The sequence below is a fragment of the Pinus tabuliformis genome, chromosome 8, assembly GCF_031772625.1.
Source record: "Pinus tabuliformis cultivar Carrire ecotype Pingquan chromosome 8, CPIR1, whole genome shotgun sequence".
Classification (NCBI taxonomy): domain Eukaryota; kingdom Viridiplantae; phylum Streptophyta; class Pinopsida; order Pinales; family Pinaceae; genus Pinus; species Pinus tabuliformis.
The window spans coordinates 755,235,161-755,259,389 of record NC_142294.1 but is presented as its reverse complement, the minus strand read 5'-3'; the positions used below and the strand labels follow the sequence as shown (position 1 = coordinate 755,259,389).

Genomic DNA, 24,229 nt, shown 5'->3' with positions numbered 1-24,229 from the left:
AGCAGCACCTTGGGAAAGGAAGAGTTCCTAATACCTTTGCTCCTAGAAATCCAAATCCATATAGAAGAGCTAATGAGCAATTGCAGATTTTGCAAAGAAGCAAAGATGCCAATGAAGACCAAAGGGTGAAGACCCCTTTCCAGAATGTAGTCATGGAAGAAGAGCAGTTTGAAGAAGATGATGAGATCCATTGTCTGGAAGACAAAGGCAGTGCCTCCTTTTTTACCTCATCTGCTTATGAAAAGTCATTATTCAATGACCAGATCAACCAAGAATGGGATGGTGAAGTTGTTCTGCAAACTGTTGATCAGCACAAATATAATCTGAGGTTGAAGGTGAATAATGCCAAGGAAACTCCTGTTCAAAGAGTTGTTGTCCCTGCAATACAACAAGCTAATAAGCAGAAGTGACCGACAGTTGACCCCATCATCCTCAAAGCTCCAGCTCACGAGGTAAGAGGCCTTGACAAGTCTCCTTCTCCTTTCAGTTTTCAATCAGAAATTCAGAAGCTAAGAATACCTATACCTCTGATTGAACTAGTGAAGAATGAGTCCTTCAAGAGATCAATCCTCGAGGCCCTTGAGCCTAATGCCATCCAAGCCTCCACCAACTATGTAAATCTGCAAGATGACAAACCAGCTGTTGTTCTCAGCCCAATGATTGAAAATTATGATGATAGCTCCCCATCATTCTATGTCTCTCTAACTATTCGCGAAAAAATCCTTCACAACTGCCTTCTGGACACTGGAGCCAGCGATAATATAATGCCCAAGGCTGTCATGGATGAGTTGGGTCTTGACATTACCAAGCCTTATCATGACCTATTTTCTTTTGACTTTAGAAAAGTGAAATGTTTGGGATTAATCAGGGACCTAGCCATCACTTTGTCTCAGCTGCCCATGAAGAGCATGATGATGGATATTGTGGTAGCAGATGTACCCCCCAAGTTTGGCATGTTGCTTTCTAGAGGTTGGATCAAGAGATTAGGTGGAACATTACAAAATGATCTGTCCTACGCTACTGTCCCAGTTTTTGGAGGTGAGAGCAGGAGATTATACAGAGAAGCTCAGTTGGCTTATATTATCAGTGATGAAAGGAATCCCACTAATCATCCCATCTATGCTGTCGACACTGATTTTGGAGCTTGTATTCTTCAGATTGAAGAATCCCAGTTGGCCTCCACGCAGCTTAAGAAACCAGTTTTCCAGATCACAGAGGAAGAAGGCCCACAAATTTGGGACATGTTCTTTGATGGAGCTTGCTCTAAGGAAGCTGCAAGGGCAGGTGTAGTCCTTGTGTCCGCCACACATGAATGCATTCATTTATCTTTCAAGTTAAATTTTCAGGTCACAAATAACATAGCAAAGTACGAAGCCTTGATATTGGGCTTAAACGCTGCTAAAGAAATGGGCATCAAAGGTCTGAAAGTGTTTGGAGATGCAAACCTTATCATTCAGTAGGTCAACAAAACTTTCCAAGCAAAGCATCCAAGGCTGAAAGCATACAGAGATGAGGTATGGAAGCTCAAGGACTCTTTTAATGTTTTCAGCATTTCTTACATCCCGAGAATGAAGAACCAGCTTGTTGATTCCCTTGTTGTGTTTGCTAGCTCGTTTATTCCTCCTTTGACTCCCAAGTTGACTTATGAAGTTTAGGTGAAATATAGACCATCTCTGCCTAACAATGTCAAATACTGGAAAGTTTTTGAAGATGATGATGAAATTAATAGGTTTTTACAAGTCGTTGATGAATTTTCTGAAATACACATCGACCAAGAAAACGAAACCATGGAAGAATGCAACTAGTCCAAGCTAAAGGACGAGATTGGTTAGGACAGCATTGTTCAGCTGCCTAGTAACCATATACCCAAAGGATTGGTGCCCCTAGAGAAGCTGTTTGATCATAATGATATACCTTATAAGCCCGCCAAAAAATAAAATGAGTCTGTTGTTCATAAACATAATGTGGGGAGTCCATCCCATCCAAAGTACATAAATTTGTCCACTCACTTGTCTTCTACCCAGAGTTCCGAGTATTGCACCCTGATGAAACAATTTGCTGATATTGTCGCTTGGGAATACAGTGATCTTAAGACCTATGACACTAACATCATTCAGCATAAGATTCCACTAGAGAAGAACTCCATCCATTTTAAGCAGAAATTAAGACCTATTAGCCCTGTCTTATTTCCTTTTATTGAAAAGGAAATCAAAAAGTTGTTGGATGCCAAGATCATAGTTCCCCTAAGGTATTCAAAGTGGATAGCTAACCTTGTGGTAGTAAGAAAGAAGAATGGAGAAATCAGGCTTTGTGTTGATTTCAGGAATATGAACAAATGCTCTAAAAAAGACAACTACCCCCTGCCTAAGATGAAACACTTGCTACAAAAAGTTTCACGGGCTAGAGTCATGTTTTTCCTAGATGGATTTTCAGGTTACAATCAGATTGTTGTACATCCAGAAGATCAGGAAAAGACCGCCTTCACTACTCCTTGGGGCACTTTCATGTACTCCAAGATCCCTTTTGGACTGATGAATGTTGGGGCTACTTTTTAGAGGGCCATGGACATAGCCTTTGTGGGAGAGAAGGACAAGTTTGTCCTTATTTACCTTGATGACATAACAGTGTTTTTCAGCACTCACAAGGACCATTTGCAGCATTTGAAGAAGGTGTTTCTAAAGTGCAGACAATTCGGAATTTCTGTGAACCCAAAGAAGTCACAGTTTGCTCTAGAAGAAGGCAAACTATTGGGACATATTGTTTCTGCTGAAGGTGTGAAGATCGATCCAGCAAGAGTTCAAGCAATTCAGACATTGTCCATCCCAAGGTCAAAAAGGGACATTCAATCTTTCCTGGGTAAGATCAACTTTGTCAGGAGGTTTATTCCAAACTTTGCAGAACTAGTGAAGCATATCACTTCCATGCTGAAGAAAGGATCAGAAATAAAATGGACAGATGCTGCAAGAAGCTCTTTTGAAGCCATCAAACAAGCTATCATGGAAGCTCCCACTCTAATCAGCCCAGATTACACCAAGGAGTTTTATATCTTCTCTTTTGCCTCTTATGATACACTTGCAGCAGTTCTGTTGCAGAAAAATGATGAAGGCGTAGAGCACCCTGTGGCTTTTTTCAACAAAACTCTGAGGAACGCTGAACTAAGGTATGACCTTATTGAAAAACAAGCTTATGCTCTCATAAAATCTTTAAAGGCATTCAGAATTTATATTCTGCATTCCAAAGTGGTTGCATATGTACCTTCAGCCTCAGTAAAAGATGTCTTAACTCAACCAGATATTGATGGAAAGAGAGCTAAATGGATTGCAAAATTCATAGAGTTTAACATAGAGGTGAAGCCCACTAAGCTTGTCAAAGGCCAGGGCTTGGCTAAACTTATGGCTGAGGAAAATTGCATTTTGTTAGACATCAATTGCATGGGTTCAAATTCAGGTGATGAGCATATAGAGGAAGCAGCAGAAGAGCAAGAGCGGAATCATTGTTTGGCTGAAAATCTAGCCACCTGTGAATGGTATTCCAATATAGTTCATTTTTTGCAGAAGCTAGAAGTCCCTCCAGGGCTTAGCTCAAGTCAAGCCCGGGCCATTAAGCTCAGATCAGCCAAATTCTGCATTAATAAAAACCTGCTTTATTGGAGAGACCCATCAGGAATCCTCTTGAGATGCCTAGATAAAGGACAATCTGTGGAAGTCATGCACCAGTTCCATTCTAGCATCTGTGGAGGGCATCATTATTGGAAAACCACAGCCCACAAAATCCTGAGAGTTGGGTATTATTGGCCTACTATGTTCTCTGATGTGTTTTTTTTTTTGTGAAATCTTGTGACAAATGTCAGAGGTTTGCAGGAAGACAGCAGCTAAAATCTCTGCCCTTGAAGCCAGTACACATCAATGGTCCCTTCGAGCAGTGGGGCTTGGACTTCATAGGTGAGATTAATCCACATTCCAGTGGCCAGCACAAATGGATCTTGGTAGCCAATGATTATTTCACCAAATGGATTGACGCCATACCCACTAAAAATTGTTAATCATCAGGTTATCATAAAGTTCTTGAATGAGAATATTTTCACTAGATTTGGTTGCCCAACCAAACTAGTCACTGACAATGCAGCAGCTTTCAGGGCAGAAGAATTGGTGGACATGTGTGAATCCATGGGCATTCAATTGGTGCATTCTACCTCATATTATCCTCAAGGCAATGGCCTTGCAAAATCATTTAACAAGATTCTTGTAAGGATAGTCAAAAAATTGTTGGAGGACAACAAAAAGAGTCGGGATTCCAAGTTGAAGTTTGCACTGTGGGCTGACAGAGTTACCAACAAGAAGTCCATAGGAAATTCTCCATTTAAGCTGGTTTATGGCGCTAATGTTATTTTTCCTATCCAGCTAATTCTCCCTGTGGCCAAATTCTTTCAAGAAGAACAGGATGAAACAAATGACATGGTAAGGAGAATGAATAACCTGGTTGAATTACAACAGATCAGAGAGCAGCTGGTTGAGAAGTCAAAAGTTCATTAGAAGAAAATCAAAGAAACCTTTGACAGGAAGGCAAAAGTGGGCAATTTCCAAGTTGGTGACCAGGTTTTCAAATGAGATGCATTGAAGGAAAAGAAAGGTAATCATGGTAATTTTGACTCCTTATGGACGGGTCTGTTTGTCATCGCTCAAATTCAGCAGAACAATACCTTTATTCTGCACAGTCTGGGAGGAGAAGATGTTTTTGGTAGCCCAGCGAATGGGCGGTTCTTGAAAATTTATTTCATTTAAGGCTTTAAAGCCTTGATATTGTAAATATGTTTTTCCAGTTTTTATTTTCTATACAAAATAAACTCCATGCCCATTGGAACACTAGGAGATAGATTTGATTTTGGTTTTACAGGAAAGGCATCAATATGTGATTCTTGAAACCTCACAGGGAGGCTTTCATCCCCAAAAGGAGCCAGTGTTAGCCCCTGAGGTGCAGTGCCAAACAGATCCAAAACACTCTCTGAGTCTTTGAAAATCGTTTAAAAGATCGAAATAATCACAAGAGAAAAACCTTCAAACAAGCGGAAAAACACTATCGGGAGGCAAAAACCCAAGGAAGCAGTAAAAAATAGAGCAGCGGAGGCTTGAGAAATGAATGCACAGCAGCTGTCAAATCTGGCCGATCAACAGTCCAGATCTAGTCGGCGGATCGCAATTGGCGGTGGCAATCGGCGGATATCGGCGCAGATTATGTGGAACTTGCGATGGTGATCGACGGAGTCAACGTGGACCGTCGATCAAACGCGCAGATCGACGGCGCACGTTGCATCGCAGAATCATAATCGGCCAACACAACAGAGCGCTCACCAAACGGCTCAGGGTTATTGCGATATGCGATTGCGATCAATCGCATCGGTGGATCGCAATCAGGAAACATTATGGAGCGGGGCCTTTATACATGTATAAGTGCGATGCGATTAGCTGGACCCAATTGTAAAGACCAGATTCAGACTATATACATTTTTTTTTTTCAAATTTATTCAGCACACACATTCCTGACACTCGTTTTAGGAACATATCATAACATTTACATACTTTTAACTATGATCAAATGGTAATGAAATGCATATGTACCGTTCACCAGAAGGCGAGACTCCGCTTGCTCTGCTGTTACTGGTATTCCCTTGTTGCCGGTCATCTCCGCGAGTGAATGATGATGCACTTGATCCGAATGCAAAGACCCACCAGTTAACCTCCCAGCCTACTCCTTGGGTACTCTTCTTCCCCGTGGACCCCCGAGCTGCAATGGGGTTGTACAATGGAGGAAAACACTAGCTAGTAGAGGAGAGCACACATTGGCTCAAGAGTCCCCTCTCTAAAATCCTCTATCTCACCAAACTCACTATAGCTTCGTAATCACTGCTCTGACATCATCTCATCCATCCAACAATAGGGTTCCCAAAAAGTCCCCTCTCCCATGGCTTGCCCCTTCTTTTATAAAAGTCCCCATAGATGACACTTGGCATGCCATGCATAATTATATATATTTTTTTTATAATTCAATAGCTTGATTATTCACCTACCCATGTGTCACTCTCTCATCAAGGGTCACCCAAAATTATTTACTTAACTTTTTATTTAAAACTAATATTTTCCTCACCTCAACAAGATTCCTATTTCTTCTCCTAGTTGTCTCTTTATTCCCCCCTTTTATTCCTTAAATTGTGTTCATTACTTGAAGTCAATTAATGAGTCAAGATTTTATCCCCTATCTACTCCCTAATTTAACTCAAGTTATCTCTTAGATAGATATTCTTATGTTGATTGTTGCCACATGGAGCTTCTCTTCATTTCTCTAAATTTAATTTATTATTCTCATTTTAATTCACCTTCCTCTTTTCTTAATTAGGTTTAATTAGTTTAGGATTAATCTTTATCCTTACAATTATGTTCTTCTTTCCTCTTTTACCTAATTAAACCACATAATCTACCTAGTACTTTCCAACATGGGAAGGGTAGATTTTATTTCTTCCTATGATCCTCCTTATTCCAAGTTTTATTTTTGATTTAATTACCTTGGTTTCTAATCATCATTTACCCTTGACGTAAATTTACGTAGTTTTCATTCCTTGCTTATATTTATTTATTATTATTTAATTTTAATGATTCCAAGGGTGCCAAGTTTGGTTGTGCCCTTCAAGAACTTCCCTAGAAGTTCTAAGGGTGCCACACCTAATAGTTTATTTGTGATGCCAAGGGTGCCAAGTTGGTCGTGCCCTTCAAGAAATTCCCCTGATGTTCCAAGGGTGCCACACCACTTGCCCTTCAAGCATTCAGTGACTACGAGGGGAAAGTATAGTGCAACGTCATAGACCACTATCATCTCTTATGTTACCTGCTATAGTGAGACTAATGGTGTCGGGGATCAAGGAATCCGCCTTGATGCGCGGCCCCCCGCTAAAATCCTCATGAGCGACCTAACTTTGGGACCTGCCCTCATGGCATCGTGATCTTCAAGGCGAAGGTGTTTCAACCCTTCCAGCCCAAGTCACGGCGGGAGTGCTAGTGGGTGAGATCAGGGACTCTGTCCCACTCCTCCCATGTAGTTCCATCCACCTGTACAACCCCATCACCCATATGAGAGTCATTCAGTCAAGCAACTAATCTGTGCCTGCAACCATTAACATATCATCAGAATATAGTTAAACATATATGGCAGATTTCAAGATCGACTTAGACTTTCAAAGATAAAATAATATGAATTTTCATCAAACCAGGTGTCATCAACTCGTCATATGTGAGTGCCTCTGATGGTTTCCTGCCATACTCAATAATCATCAGTAACAAGGTTTCTCAATGTTAGTCATTGTCATAATAGCATCATTAACAATTCCTAGTCATTCACATCATTGTCCATTGTAAGCCTGAACTAAAGAAAGTAGGTAACACAGGGGACACATCCATCATGGCTATCATCATTAAACATCAATGGAAACATACATATTCATTAAGCTATCAACATCGTAACATCAATAGAAATATACCTATCCATCAAATTTATCATCATCATGCTTTTAGTAGAGAGCATACATATTCTTTACTACCCTCATCATCATAAATTCAAATAGAGACCAAACTTAACTATTTAATGTTGCAAACATCAGAATACTGATAGATAAGATACATAACCATTCATGCTATCATAATATCAATGAAAAGCATTCATAAACATCACAACCATGAATATCTCAATCGCTAATAATAGTGTCATGTGCTCGGATCCTCAACCTGAGGTCCTCAAAGAATAAAGTGTGGGCCTTATGGCTAACTAAATGTTTGTGTCATATCACTGTCAGTCAACTAGAGCGGGCACTACACCGATGGCTATATAGGCATTATTGCATAGATTTTTAGATTCGTCGAAAAGCATTTGTTAATGTATTTTCGCATATTTTGTTATTTAACAAAATATAAAGGGACAGCGTCGATGCAATAAAACCCAGATCCGAAGGGGTTCGAGAATGAAAATATATAATATTTCAGATCCGCCAAAGCCGTTTTTTCATAATTTTTAGTGTTTTTTAACGTATTTCAAAATACGAAAAAAAAACCTTGGAAACAAAGCTGAAGCAACTTGCGATAGCGATTGAGGACGGACCTGATAGAGGAATAGGCCATATTTGAGGGCTTTTAAAGTCCGAAATGAATCATGTTTTGGCAGAATTTCACAGTGTTGCAGCATTTCTCCGTGTTAACAAAAAGCAGCGATTTAAAGGATTTCAAAGAACCAATGCACTCATCCAGACAAAGGCCGGGAGACGAAGGCCGTAGGGATAAAAAGCCACAGCACGATGTAGCCAAAACCAACATAAGTGATCATGGAGCATCGCTGGCACGAGCGAGCTCCCTGACAGCGCAGCAAATTACCAGAATGCGGTTACTCTGCTGTTAGAAAAGAAACCTCCAAGCTCATGCATGTCTAGTCATGGCATCAAGTCGTTGAAAAGACAGAGAGGATAGACTAAGACACTTCGATCCTTTAAGAGCTCAGGAGCATTATAAAAAAGCCTATAAACGGTTGAAAGTTAGAAGGATAAGGGATTCAACTTTTGGAGACTGTGGATACTCTGCTCCTCTAACTTCTCATCTTCATTCCAACAATATAAGCTTCTTTTGTTGTTACATGTTCAATTCCCATTTTCTCTTTTGTTCTAAGCTTGCACTTGAATAGGTTATTCATGTTTTCTTCTATGTCTATGTCAGATAACTATCATCTTATTTCCGCGTTGATAAATTAGATTTGCAAGCTTCATTTACTTCCTGTAGCTAGTCATTCATATGTGTTTATGTATGCATCTGCTAGTACAGTCAGTGTTCTCCATCTATCCATTGAATCTATAAACTATTGAGCATTAGTGGTCTAAAGCCTTGTAAAGTTGAGAGTGTTCATGCATGTCTTGAGTGAAAACAGAGTTGAAACAGACATTTGACTTGATCCAAACCATCATCCATTCCAATAGTTCAGAGAACAATATTGAAGATTTATATGTTACCAGGCATCTCCGAGCTACAACCTAGGAGTGCTTCCTGGAGTGATAACACTACCCCCTCAGGCCGAGCCAGATGTTGGTTTATAGGAGTTTTAAACCTCTTAGAGTTAGTGGGAATTCAGTTGGATAGTCTCCCTCCTTTCCGATATTCCTTAGATGCTCTTGGTCATCTTTTACCTATTAAACAGGAGCTAAACAAGATCATCAGGGAGGACATCTACAGGCAGTTCGTCCAGGTCACCTGGGTCAATCCTCCAGGAGGGTTGCACCCAAAGATGGCCTTCTATGTTGAGCACTTCTTGGAGTTGAGAGACGGGCTCATTGTTCGACCCTAGTATATGTTTCACCACTGGATGCATGCTCTTCGCATTCCTCTAGGCCATTTCATAGTAGGTTCTCATAGACTTTGGGTAGAGACAGACCACCAGGTGGATAGACTAGATAGACTCTGCCAGGTATGTCATTTACAAGAAGTGGAGACCGAGGTGCACTTCATCCTTGGATGCCCTGTCTACTACGATATCAGAGGAAGGTTTCATTGCTTGTTCAAAGATTCTCAGACCCTCCCCAACTTTTTCAGGTACCCCGATCAAAGATGTTTGGCCCTATATATGCAGGAGGCTCTTAGGTTCCGAGCGCATATTCTTCAGCTTCCCATCAGACCAGACCCCACACAGCGGATCGCGACATTTTTCAGGGTACTACCTTCAAACAGGGGCACCAAGAGATTGATTGATACCAGTACATATCTAGACTCCAGATCAGTGAGGATCTATGGGACTTCACCCTGCTACACGAGATCTCAGCAGCAGTGCTGTCTCAAATCCGCTCTTGGGAGACATACTAGGTCCTCCAGCATTCAGCAGCATGTGAACCCCCCCAAGACACGATTTAGTGGACAGTCTGCACTTGCCATCAGCTCTTCATCGGGCCAATAGACATTGTTGAGTTTCTTCAGCATTATTCATTCAGCCTTAGAGGTTAGGAGAGATGGGTCTGATCCTCAAACCTATTAGGTCCTGGATCTTCTCCGCTAGAGCCAGATGTTGATTTACTTCATGCATTGTATCTTTTATAGGAGACCATTTGGTTCTCCCGCTTTGTATATACATCAGTGTACTCAACAGTCCCTTTGACCTACTTTGTGGTCATTAGTTGGACATAAATATAATTATCTTATCTCCATTTGAATAACTCATTCCAGTTTTAAGTCTATAGTTTTTTAGAATGTGTGACTTCTTTGTGTCTAAGAAATACACATTGCCTATTTGGTTTCATCAACTCCCATTTATCAACAACCAAAAATACTTTCAATAAAACTATTTTTGTATAGATATTGTTAAAATTCTTCAACACATATAACAATGCTAGTCAAATTTCTAACCTACTTAGGAAAACATAAAACTGGAATCTCTATCAAAATTGCAATATGATTTTGTCAAGAATTGAAACATGTCAAATTAATACAAGTAGTAGTAAGCACCCAAATCCAAAACTCAAAGCACATCATTATTTATAACTATTGAAAATAGAGAATGCACAAAAAGTTTTCAACTCTACATTCACCCACTAACTCTTACTTTGAATATTTTTTTTTAAATGATACATGGGGTGGAGGGAGTTAATATGCAAATCATATACCTCTACCTTGCCTTCTCGTTTATAAGCTAGGAGATACAATGAATGTGAACACATGTGCAATAACAACTTAACTGAAATAAATCTAAATCCTAAATCTTACTCTAGGCCTTGAGATTAGCATCCTCAACCTACATGAAAGAAATATCCCTCAAAAGGTGTACCCACTAAAGGAGAGTGCAAGTATGCATGCATGCATCTCTCTTTTAGGGATATGCACCCAATCTATTCTTCGAAACTTTCCGCATGCAAAGTTCCTACCACCATACCTTCTCTACATGTGCCCACACCTTCTCTACTTGTCATTATCATTAAATGCACTCTATCAGACAACTTTTGAGGTACTAATAGGCTTGGTCAAATAGTAGACCATCATCAAAGTTGAAGAAATATGAATCTGGATCCTTATGTCCTTTTGTGCTTTCAACACTCTTCGTAATCTTAAAGATGAAAATATTATGTACAAGGAACATTGCATCAATAGCCCACCAACCTCCTTTGTCCTTCATGTCACTTTCATTAATCAAAATCTTTTCACATCGCATCATGTACTACTTGGGACTTCCTACAATAATGAACTCATAGGAACATTGCATCAATAGCCCACCAACCTCCTTTGTCCTTCATGTCACTTTCATTAATCAAAATCTTTTCACATCGCATCATGTACTACTTGGGACTTCCTACAATAATGAACTCATCTGTAAAAAGATCTAAGGCAAGTATATTGAATCTATCAAATAACTAATTCAGTTCTGCAATAGGCTTGGAACAACCCAACATGATAGAATCTCATTGTTATTGAAATCTAAAACTAGTGATGCATGCATCAACACATCCAAGGAAACTCCCTCTTAATATGAGTGTCCTTCAACCACTAGAATAAGAGTCTCATTAAGGCCAACTACCTCTTTCTCAGAGGATAGTTTTGTAACAACCTTACCCTAGTAAGCTTCCATACACCCACCTATTGCAATCAAGGAGCAAATCATTGATTCCACAATCAATCCTATAACTATCTCCTCAAGGATGGGGAAACCCTTTTCCATTACACATCCTACCATACTTGCTCAATTGGATCTACTAGTAGGCCTATATGCTCACTTTCTCAGACTCCTCTGGCCGAAACTCGATTAAATCTATCATTGTTTCCTTTGATGGTGACCCAATAACCATTAAATTTAGCCAAACACTATAAATATGTCATACAAGAACCTAAAGGCGGACTCTATTAAATCAAAATCTTAAAACACAAAATCTAACTCAAAAACATCACTTGGAAGCATCTAGAAAGATATGGATCTACTCCCCTAATAGGTTACGTGGCATCATCCCTTAATTCCACAAGCATTCCTCCCTCTTATTCTTGAAATCCATTGAAGATCTTTCTATCATAAGTCATGTCTCAAATCTCCATTGTCCATATATCATCCATCCTGAAACACTGGACACCATGGCTATATAGCTTGGCAATCAAAGCATCCATACCAAAAGCACTTGCACTCCTATTATTATCGTTGTTTTCCTTTTCCCTTCTTCCTCTTAAGACAATGAGAGGCCTTATGATTGTGCTTGTCACACCTAAAGCACTTGATATGACTGCATTTCTTTCTCTTGACATGAAGAATTTGGTTCTTCATCCTTTCCCTTTTGACCCCTCCAAGGTCATCTTTTCTACATCCTACGTCTGGTCCATCATCTTCATCCTTGCAATTGGTTGAGACTTGCTCTAATCTCATCTCATCATTCTTCATCCTTTCCCTTTTGACCCCTCCAAGGTCATCTTTTCTACATCCTACGTCTGGTCCATCATCTTCATCCTTGTAATTGGTTGAGACTTGCTCTAATCTCATCTCATCTCTGATCAAAGCATCCCATAATTGCTTGAAATCATGTAACTTCTCTTGACCATAGATAACCTCAACAAAGTTGTGCCAAGTTGAACCAAAGTCATTTATAGAAATCTAAACTAACTCATCATCTTTTAAACTTTCTCACCAACTGCACCAAGTTGATCTCTCATCTATGGCTAGCTTCATCAAATAGCTAGCTACTATATCTTATTGCACATGCATGGTATGGTAAGCACGTTCCTCACAAACATCTTCCTAGATACATTCGTAGTCTGATACAAGGTTCCCAAGGCATCATGCATCTCCTTGGTTGCGCTCTTATCAACAATACAAGGAATCGGATGATCCTTCACCAAATCTAGCAGGACTTGCTTCATGTTCAATGCATTATTGTTGTACTCTGCCAAATCTTTGGGATCTATAAGAGGTTTGATCTCTTTACCCACAAGGTACCAATGGTTCACTTCTACAATCTACACTTCCACAGCACAAAGTTAGAGTCACCCTCCAACAAGTGAGTTTCTTGTATATTGGGAATGGCCATCACCATGACTCTAGTGAACAAGTCTCGATTTCCATTCATTGGATAAACTAGGATTTCACATCCCAACCCTTCTTAGGTTCACGTGTCAATCACTGGCATAGATCTATTTCACTAATTGAACCTTGGCCATATCACCCAATGAAACCCTCCAACAACTCTATTTCCTTCAACCACGATACCATGTCAAAAAAATTCAGTGCATGGTAATAGTGTTGGTCTGATTCCTAACCTATCTACTTAGGGAAACAGAAAACAGAATCTCTGTCCTACCTACTTAGGAAAACAGAAAACAGGATCTCTATCAAAAGTGCACTCTAAATTTTACTAGGAACTGAAATACATCAAACTGAAGAAAGTAGCAGTGAGTACACAGATCCGAAACTCAAATCACAACATTGTTTATTACTCTTGAAAATAAGAAATACACATAAAACTTCAAGCTCTACCCTACACCCATTGCTTCCAACTCTGAAAATTTGAATGACTAATATCCTATACCCCTGCCTTCTCCCTTAAACATTAAGAGGTACAGTCAATGTGGACACATCCACAACAATGGCTTAACTGAAATAAATCTGAACTCTAAGTCTACTCCCAGCCTTGGAATCAATGCCCTCAAACTACATGAAGAACTATTCCTAAGAAGTTGCACCCATTAAAGGAGAGTGCAAGTATGCAAGCCCGCATCTCTCTTCTAGGCCACATCTGTGCCTCATCTATTCTTGGAACTTTCCACATGCAAAGCCCCCCAATTAACTATGCATGGAACTACTAACTAAAGCCAATTTAGAAATGAAACCGAACTGTGAGGTACAAAAACTATCTATACTCGAACTAAACTAAGGATGGTGCATGCATGCTTTTGGTGTGCTCTAGCTAGCTTTCCTCCATAAATGCCCAACACCCTCACTACTGCTGTTCTCAAGGAGGGGATGCTGCTGCTGTCATTAAGGCTGCTAAGGTTGCTGTACCGAATCTCTACTAGAATGCCTATCACCATACCTTCTCTGCTTGACCCCAGATCTTCTCTGCTTGATGTTTGCCATTATGACACTCTGCTGAACACATTACGAGGTACTAAAAGTCCAACAGATATTCTGTTCGGAATTCTTAGCATCATCCCTTTGAATAAGGATCTATATATTCCGTAAGGTGGAGGAACTAGCTATTTACTTTCTATCAAGATATATGTTTCTGAAACTGTACTTATAGACTGTAAGCAAAAAAGTACATGCATGTGTACATATATCTATACTAGATTTTTGGATTCATCACCTCCCACTGAAATGAATGTAAAGAGCAGCACGAACAAGTGGAATCTCGCTCTAACCCACACAAATAATATCAGTGATGGTAGTCGTCGGTGGCAATTGGTGGGCAGGGATAGCTTTAGTAGTTTCAGTTGGGTAGTTCTAATTGAAACTTGCATTCCACAATCCCTATGAACAGCCATCAACTTCCACAATTTTTCTTGAAGGTCCATGCCATCCCAAAAATACTCTTAGCAGTGACACAGAAAAATCTGCAGGCTAAGTGACCATTACTTCTGATACAAGTTCAACAGCTATAACTCCTAGATTAAATAAATACACTTCTTATTCAAATACAGTTAGAGAAATGCACTTTTTATTCCAGCTCTCTTTACAGAGAAATCCACTCAGCATGCCTCCAGTTAAGATGGTTAAACAAATAACTCAACCAAAGGACTTAAGGTACCCTGATTCATTTCTTAAGATTGCCTCCTTTGCAGAATGTCACTCCTAATAACTCTGCTCTCTCCCATCATAGGCGTGTACCATTGTTACGATCCATTGATAGACATGATACTATTGCTTTCTGGCTGCAACTGGCGGCATCTGGTTTATTTATCAGTTCTTTATTGTCTGAAACTAGTTTCACTCGTGTCTATTTATTGGGCTACACAATCTGAGTCCCTATATTTTTATAATTCCTTAGGCAGTAGCAGATATAAGAAGAGATGATCATTGATTAAGGAATACATATATGGAAAGCAACCAAATAAGTAAATTACTAGTCCTACCTCTGCTATGATCATAATATTTGAAGAGACTGCAGCTGTTCTTTTATAATTAAAATTATTTTTCCTGTTTACTGAAGCCTTAGCCTACAAACTATGTGCTTCTACCTGCAACTTCAAAAATATCAGTATCAGAAAATGATAGCACTGAATGATATCCAATAAAAAGAGTTACAATCCATATTAGAAACCATAAATCCATGCTTAATGCTGTGATTGCATTGATAGCAACACAAGCAATTTGATAAATACAAGCACTGCACTTTGATTTTGGCAGTCGATAATAATATTACATCTTTACATTAATTTTGGTTTGAACCTGTGAAGCTCAAGGCCCAAATATAACTCCATGCTTATTGGGTTTTCATGTTCTTGACATGGCTTGGAACCTCCGCCCTGGCCACTTACAAGAATGTTTATTTGCTACAGATTTGAGTAATAGACGAAACTGACCCACCAATGCCAAAGACAATGCCGAATACGATGAGCAAGGCATCAGCAAGGATCCATATCAGAGATAATTCATGCCAACAAGCATGCAAATGAAACAGAGCAGGAAATAGAAACCCTAAAATACAACCAATACTGCTCCCAATCAGAGATAAAAAATCTGCAAATGAAGGGACCAGAATTGACACTATTGTTATCGAGAAAATCGCAAGAGATCTGATCATGAAGGAAAACTCCCCTCTGCTAAACCTCCCTTCTAGGACTTCATAAACAGGATTCATCATCAGTGGAAATGTGAAGAAAAGGTTCAGACATAGGGCAATCTGAACAAAATCTGTGATCCAGCTTTTCCCCAAGTTCAGAGTCACCATATCTCTGGTTGCACTTCCAAAAGCAATATACCCGAATGCTCCGAAACCCCCATAAATGAGAGCAATGAAGAGAAATGCAACGGCCAAAACTCCACCAAATCTATGTTTTTTCTCCATAGCTAATTCCAGGGGCAAAATCATGCTTACCCCTTCAAATGCATAGATTGCTACACCCACTCCATAAGGAATAGCAGAGAAACCAGTGAAAGCCTGAACATCTGGACCCACAGTACTCAATATGGACAACACATCTTGCACCACAACAGTTAGCATTGCAGAAATGTCAACGATATCTGCAAAAATACTAAAAGGGGCCAGATGGGTAAGGGTTCGAATCCCACTCATGATGAGCTCCAGTGGAAAAATGGCCCATATGAAGCCTACCTTCCTGGTAACATCCAACGAGGTAGACAAATAGACTCCATGAGGATTCAACGAGGATTCTTGGGATTTGGGATTGGGCTGTGGTTTGGATCCTGTAAACATGTAAGACAGAGTATTCCCTATGAATATGAGATAACCCACACAAACTCCTGCCATGCAGAGGACCACCATAAAATCCACCATGGCTTTCCCTGTACTTCCATAAACAGCAAAGCCCAGATCTCCAAAGCTATCTATTTTCTGAAATCCTTGCCTTTTGAGGGCCCTCTTAGACCACACCAACAGCATCATGCCATAATAGGCAATGCATGCCACCAGTGCCAGTACAATAAGGCCTGAGAGCCATCCAGTCTTCATGAAAGTGTAGGGCAATCCCAGCACTCCTGCTCCTACAATCGATATTAAGATATTCCCGAAGGTTTTTCCAACAGAGGATATATTTGCAGGAGAAGGAGAAGATGCTACCTGGGGAAGTAACGGAGATTTCTCTGTGGATGCCTTCTGGCTCGCCATTCCCTGTGATTTCTCCGTCAATACTACAAAACTGAGATATGCAGGAATGCCAGAAGCTTGTCACTTGGCCTAATAGGCCTAAAATTTAAAGACCCACAAAGCAATTATTAACATTCCTCCATCACACTGCAAATGTTTCATCTCAGATTCATCTGTGTAGGCCCACAAATCTTTGAAGTTGGCACAACTCTTCAGAATTAAATACAAGCAGCGAGATTCGACTTACATCTATCCCTTTTTGAAGAAATGACCGAGAAGATTCACGATCTCAACGCTGTAAATAATTTTAGCCACAGAGATATCCGCCTTCCTCGGTAATTTTTGAGTTTCTGCGATGCTATTGCGATCATAAATATTTCCTTTATCGCATCAAGCGTTGTCCTAATCGTCCGTTGAATAGTTGCTTTATCCAAAGGACAACTGAATGAAAATTTTGTCCAGAATTCGATTTTTCCCTGTAATCCCACATTAATCATGTATAGCTCTACTCATAAAACTCTCTTCCAAAATTTTGTCCTCTCAAACTTTTATTCATAAAACTCTGTCTATCAAATAAATAAATATATATAATTATTTAGAATATTAAATATATTTATAAATTAATAAGTGGAATTTAATGGAGTGATTTTTCGGTTGTTTTTTAAATATTTTCCATTTACAGAAGAATATTACATCTATTTATAAATTAATAAGATTTAGTTTAATTTAAGAATATTATATCGATTTATAAATTACTAAGATTTAGTTTAATTTCTGAAAGATTTTTTTGATCTATAATGAATTAAGAAAAGTTTTTCTGTAAAAATTATATAAGAATTTAGTTTAATTTCTGAAAGATTTTTTTGATCTATAATGAATTAAGAAAAGTTTTTCTGTAAAAATTATATAAGAATTTTTTGCCGACACTTTTCAAACCAACAAATATGGTTCATCATCAAGAGAAAATTTGGTTTAATAAAGTAATTTTTTAGATATTATTTTATTTAAAATAGATCATATGATTTTTGTGAAATTAATTGTGTCAATTTAATAACTTAAAATAATTATTAAAATTATAATTATTGTATCAATTCAACAACTTAAAATTATAATTAGTAAAAGGCAACAAGCTCCCAACATCTAGCGTAGTCCTTTGTGGGTCTTTCTCATCCCTCAGTGGAAGAGAATTCCTCGGTAATGGAGAATAAAGATCATCAACATTAATTGTGGTTGTAACCAAAACGAGCAGAAACGCTCTCACAAGTTTGATCATTCATAAAGTGATAGATCATTCATAAAGTGATAGAGATGTCTTGTTCTCTGTTGAGTCGTAACAATGGAGCTTTCTCTAAAAAACTAAAAGCTTTCTGTAAAAAAACGAAGATATGGCATTATCCTTAGTTGTAATGTGTTGTAATGTGTAGGTTGGGTAGATGGTCATGGGCAAAAAAAAAAAAAAAAAAAACCTTGAACACTTTTACTGTCTGATATGAAAAATGATCACTAAAAACTTTGATTTTATGATGTAAACTACTTTCTTTTATATAATAATATTTTTAAATGGAGTGGCAGGACCTTGAACACTTTTAGTGTCTGATATGAAAAATGATCACTAAAAACTTTGATTTTATGATGTAAACTACTTTCTTTTATATAATAATATTCAGTTTTAAATGGAGTGGCAGGAGGGGGGATTCTTATTAATCCCGAAGGAATCATCGAAGATAGATGTGCTCAGGGACTAGGAAGGAAGACAAACAATCAAGTTGAAGCTTAAGGTTTATTTCTCGGTCTAATATTGGCTCAAAAAGGGCATTGGAAAGATCCAGGTCTTAGGTGACTCCATGTTGATCATAAGGCATATGAACTATTTTTCATCAGCAAAAAATATGAACCTAAATCAAATTATAAAGAGATCCCAAGGGTTGATCCCCTCTTTTGATTTCGTGTCCTTTTTCATATCCTAAGAGGAAATAATCAAGAAGTCGATAAGCAAGCAAGCAAATCAGGTTTTCCAGTTGATTGAAGAAAAAAGTATAGTGAACAAGGTCAAGGAAACGATATGCATTCCCTAATCTTATTCATGGGCTTCAATTATTGGTTTGAGGATGGCATTCTTGGCCTCGCCAAGAAGTTAGCAAGAACTATCAACTTGGATTATGCAAGGTTATCTGCCTTTAAGTTCTCCTCCCCGCCCCCCACTCACTTCATTCCCTCTCTTTAGCCCCTCCCCCTCCCCTCTTCTCTCTTAAACCCTCCCCTCCCTATCCTCAGCCATCCTTCTTCCTCTCATTTTGTTTCACCTCTCATTCGTCTCATCCCTCCTCTTCTCCTCTCCGTTATGGCCCCCTCCCCCGTTTCTTTCAGCCTCCTGCTGCTTGGTCCTTATCGCATCGTCCCATGCTTGCCTGACCTGTCCTTATGCCTCGTGGCAAAGGCTTTCTCTGTCTGCTACAACGACGTGTCTGCATCTGTCATACTGGTACTACACTTATGCCTAATAGATCACCAAGCGTGAGTATCCAGCCCCCACAGATTAGATTTTATTAAGGTCGGTGCTCCATCACAGGCAAAGGCAAGATAATGAGAAATTTGGAGAAGCATTTAGTTATCCTGCTCAGAATTGCTTTGGCCACTCGTTGGAGGAACGCTTGGGTGAGGATGAAGGACCAAGAGAAGAGCTGGGAAATAATGGTTGATAGTTGGGAAATTAAGGAGGATCATTGGGATCACAACTCCATTAGTACCATTCCCCAATACTGCATCATCACTCAGTCCTGCACCTTCTATTTAAGGAATAACGGTTTGATATGCTTCTATGGTTTAAGGTTTATCTTTGCTCAGAGGGGTCTGTGGCATCCTGAAGCTGGCGACTGAAGTTGTGGTCTCTGAGTATCAGTTGTTGGTTATGGGTCATAGCACCGGACTTGAGGGGTGTCTCTGGAAGAGTTAGTTGTAGCATAGAGAACCTGAGTGTCGAATTATAGAGGGTTTCTTGTCTAAGTGCGGTTGCTAGTCTGAGGGTTGATAGTCTGCTAATCTGGGAGGAGGTTCTGGAGCAGAACCTCGAGGGCACTTTGGAGTTGGAGGTTGGTGGTAGCTTGGAGTTGTGGGTCGCGGGTATTCTGGAGTTGGGGGTGTGTGATATTTTGGAACTAGGGGTCTGTGGCATCCTAGAGTGGCGCATCAATGGTATTATGAAGACCAACATGAGCATGCATAGCAATTATGTTGAGGATAGCTCCATGTCTGGCTCCTGGGGCCATCGCAGGCCTAGGACAGGGGGGCCAAGGGAGGGTAAATCTCTGGTCGGAGGCAGCAACAAGCAGACTTGTAACAACTGTGTGCAAGATCACTTGGAGATTTGGGAAGGATTGGTTGTTCTACAGTGTTGCATCCACCAACAACAACTTGAGAATCTAGCCATGCAGGAGTGGCAATTGGAGAAGGAGTGAATCTGCCATTTGGAGGACGAGGTGGATGTGTTGTGTTAGCAAATTGAACAGTTGAAGCTCAAGATGGAGGAGAGCAGCAAGAGCAATGAAGAAGAATCCACTAGACTGGATCTGAACAGTCCAGCGTCGATGGAAGAATAGTTTGTTCTCTCTCTGGTTTTGCAAATGTTTTTGAATGGCACTTTAAATGTAAATATTTATTTTTTCAGTTATGTCGAATGTATAGCAATAGGATACCAGATATGAGAAATTTTTGTAAACATCATGGGGAAATCTCTCATAGAAAGACTTGGAAACAATTAATGTATCAGCATCATATTCATCTACTGGTACCAGTTCTATTTTAACTTATTGCTTTTTCTATATTACCTCTTTCTATACTATTTCATAAAAATAGTATATTGTTCGCAAAGATCCTATATCGTTCCATTTTCAAACAATGAAATTTCAATAAATATTTCATTGTATGAAAATGGAATATTTATTGAAATTTCCTGATTGGATATTTAGCAAACTCGAAAATACTATATAAAATCTTGAATTTACACATTAATGGACGCAATTTTAATATATAAAAAACTACTCATTCAAGTGAAAAAAAAATAAAAATAAAAACCTTAAAATTATAGTTTTCCCAATTCCTTATCAATTTTTTAATAAAACAAATTTAAAAATCTGTTTAAGAGTAGAAAAATCATCTTATTAAATTATTATAATTAATAAAACTCATCAAAAAATAAAAGCTATATTTCAAAATTTTTAATTTAACCACATAAGAGTTACCCTAAAATATTAGGTTTATCCCCATGAATGAATAAAGTCCATACTGATGGTTGTGTATATAGAAATGGTTTTGGTAAGAGGATTGGAGATGGCTCTGACGACGTTCGTTAAGCAAATCCGCGAAGGGTTAGGGTAGCTGCAGACCGCAGCTGCAGGACCACAGGCTGGAGCAGATTTCGGGAGGTAGGGTTTCGAGCTGTCGACAGATCGACGCCATCGACGGAAGGCTGCAGTTGCTGTCCGGTATGGAGTGTCAACGGGAAACGGACCTCGTGGATTACTCCGAGGATCCGTTGGAAGGACAGTTCATTTTTCTTAACCCTAATATAGCTTCCCCGGGTTTCGCTCCACCGCCTTCCGAAGCTTCACGCGCTCAGGATTGCTTGCCGGTGGTTTCCTTGCCGGATCCCTCATCATCGTCTATAGGCCTGGAGGCACCACCTCTCTCACCCGGCACAGCATTTCTCCTTGCCTCTCAATCGCCTGATTCATTAGCACTGGACCAGATTCCATCCCCGCCGCCTGATCCTCATCCTGCTCAAGAGGTCCCGAGGGCGAATGTGACTAATCCGCTCCCGGAAAATGGGGCAAAACCTACAGAAGCCTTCGGTACTCCGGTTATCAACTTAAAACCCTCTAGGCCCTCATCATCCGGGGACACAAACCCGCTTGCTGAACATCCGTCGGCTCCCCGCACCAAGAAGCAGAAATCGAAGTGTGTTAGGGCAACATCGAAAGACATCACTGTCATCTACGGCAACTCTCCGGATTTTGAAGAAACCATGGCTCTGGCGCGCACAGTGTTGGTAGGGCACGTGCGGGGGCGTTCATACACGGTGGACAGACTGATGCGCTGGGTGAAAGAAATCTGGGGAGTCCTTCTCACACAGGTGCCGGAGGTCGAGGTTCTCCCACGAGGGTGGTTCTCCCTCCATTTTGCAAATGAAGAGCACACGAACGCGGTCCTCGAAAGATATTGGCATATAGAAACAGCACCTGTGCTTCTAAAGAGATGGAGCCCGTTATTCGATCCCGAGCGCGAGCAAATAGCAGCAGGGCCATTATGGGTTCGATTACCGGGGCTTCCCTTACAATACTGGAGCGAAGAATCCTTCAAAAGGATCGGAAATGCATTAGGGACATACTTGGATCATGATCGATCCTACATCGACACCCGGAAGAAAACTGTGGCCCGAATTCTGGTGCATCTGGACACCAGAGAAGGATTGGAGGAAAGAATTACTCTGCAATGGGGAAAGCACAGGCGCATACAGATTCTGGATTACGAAGGAGTACCCTTTCGGTGCAACCGGTGCCATCAAGTGGGTCATCTCTACAAGGATTGCCCATTGATCAAGCGCCCGGACAGCTCTCCGAAATCCTCCCCCATTGCATCCAGAGGGACCTCTCCATTCATTTCACAACCGACGCATGGATTCACCGTATCCAAAGGAGCCCAGGAGTGTCCAGAGATGAACAAAATGGATGCGCCATCGCCTCCGATGACTCGGGCTCGGGCAGCTGCAGCAGCCGCACAAGCCACGGATACAAATCCTATCTCTCCCTCCATCTCAATTGCACAATCATCTGAATATGTTACTTCATTATCATGTTCTATGGCACATTGCATCATTCCCCTGCCCCCTTTGATTCCTTCCTCTGCACCACCCTCCCTGCCTCTCTTTTCGTCGCCTCCCTCATCGCCCCCCGCTGAGTCTTCTGTAAGAAAAATCCCCCCCCACCCATATTCCCTCCGCTCCCGGACCTCACAACCGGAACCCTCTGAACCTCAGATAGGGCTGGGCATTGTTCCCATGGGTTCCGGCTCCTCCTCCACCAGGGGAAGGAAATCTGATCTAAACAAGGCTATCAGACGAGCGGGAGCTGAAGTCGCATCAGGTCGACAATCCACCATTGATGGGGTCCTTAGAGCAACAAACCCCCCGAAGAGGGGTCCCCCATGAAGTGCCTCTCATTTAATTGTAGGGGTTTGGCTAGTCCCCCTAAAAAACTAGCCCTCAAACGACTTTTTGAGGTCGAATCCCCAGATGTCATTCTCCTTCAAGAAACCCTAGGTCCTGCTGAGTCCATCTCCCACTCCCTGAGTATTATTTCGCCCAGATGGAAGTACATTGCTATGGATGCCAACGGTAGATTGGGTGGACTAGCGATTGGATACAATCCAAAAACCATCAGACTGGACTCTTCCTGGGGGGGCCTTGGTTTTATGGGGGCTGACATCTTCTCATTGGACCTGGGTCTCTCCCTCCGCATCATCAATATTTATGGTCCAAGCCAACAGAGGGAAAGCTTTTGGAGAAAGCTTCTCAGCAGGAGTCTGATGTCACTGGATCGCATCATTCTGGGGGGTGATCTGAATTTCTCTTTAGGGTTTCGTGAGTCATGGGGATCCCTGGCGCAAGTAGATTCCATCTCAGACTTTATGAGAAGCATTCTGGAGCAGCATGATCTCATTGACATCCCCATGCAGAACCCCCTCCCAACATGGAGAAACAGGAGGGTTGGGACAGCGGCACTGGCTCGCAGACTTGATCGATTTCTGATGAAGGGCCCGCTGATCCACCAACTACACCACTACAAACAGTGGGTTGGATCCGGGGGCATTTCTGATCACTCTCCGATCTTAATGGAGATCATGGGTCCCCTCCCAAAGCCAAAAGCCCCTTTTAAGTTTAATCATCTATGGCTTCTGGACCCATGCTTCTCCAAATTGGTCTCGGACTTCTGGCATACTCATCCCATTGACAGAGAATCATCGATGGCAAGGGGTTTTGTCAAAAATCTGACTGAGCTCAAACACATCGTGATTGAGTGGGCCAAGGCAAAAAAGGCAAGGGAGGATGAGCAACTCATTACGGTAGAAGAAGAACTTAAATCCCTCCTGGATGAGCGAAGCCTGGGGTTTATCTCCGGGGAAAACAAGTCTCGACTTGTTGATTTGGAGAAGCAAAAGCAAAATATTCTCAAGCTCAGGAAGGAATCGCTTAGGTTGAGGAGCAGGGCTTTGTGGCTAAAAGCAGGGGATGAGAACTCAAGATTCTTCCATAATTTCGCTAAAGGAAGGAAAGTGGCAAACACCATTTGGAACCTTCCTCTCCCGGAAGGAGGAGTGGCGGATACCTTTAATAAACTTTCTCAACTTGGTACTGCTCATTTCAGAGGGATTTTC

At 40.7% G+C, this 24,229-nt stretch overlaps 1 pseudogene; it reads right to left on the bottom strand.

Moving 5' to 3' along the window:
• Positions 1 to 15,256: 15,256 nt before the first annotated feature.
• LOC149237786 (amino acid transporter AVT3B pseudogene) lies at positions 15,257 to 17,149 on the bottom strand (annotated as a pseudogene).
• Positions 17,150 to 24,229: the final 7,080 nt, after the last annotated feature.